Consider the following 699-nt stretch of genomic DNA (forward strand, 5'->3'; position numbering starts at 1 on the left):
TAAGTTCCATAGGAACAGTCCATAACAGGACGGTGTCGTAACAAACGCTTTCTGGGCATCCCTCTCATTGATCCAGATTGCAAAGAGGGGTTGTCAGAGGTCGTCTAGTTTGGTCTGTGAGAACTGTCCGATCCAACATGGCACCTCCCCAGGAATACAAGGGACTCACCTCACCTAGACTCTCCCTCAAAAAATTGTTGACGAATCACCGTCCAACAACACCGTCCCTCTTAACATCACGGTGCTCTAAGTCATCCCGTCAATTTCATCTCCACTACTCCATTTTTTAACCATATGCATATGAACACTAACCGTAGTTAGATGATTAACTCTTTTAATCATTATTTACCATGCTCGGCCCACCTTAAGTCATCTCCCTCAGGAATGCTTCTTGTGGGTCCCGATCTTACGTTAACACGTAATATAAAGGAAATACATCCCACCACTACGACCATCGCTGAAAACCCTGGACGGTCCTAGACCAAGCCTCTTACGACCAGCCAATCTCGCTACGTGGTATCCTGGGTTCCTTTCTAGGCAGTGCCCTAATTCACCTCATAACTCAAAGGCTAACGTCCCTACCACTACGACTATCGCTGAATCATCTTGGACAGTCCCCGACCAAGCCACTTACGGTCAGACGATCTCGCTCCGTGGTATCACGTATCCTTTTCTGGGCATCATCCTAAATCATACATC

The sequence above is a fragment of the Lupinus angustifolius genome, chromosome LG01, assembly GCF_001865875.1.
Source record: "Lupinus angustifolius cultivar Tanjil chromosome LG01, LupAngTanjil_v1.0, whole genome shotgun sequence".
Lineage (NCBI taxonomy): Eukaryota > Viridiplantae > Streptophyta > Magnoliopsida > Fabales > Fabaceae > Lupinus > Lupinus angustifolius.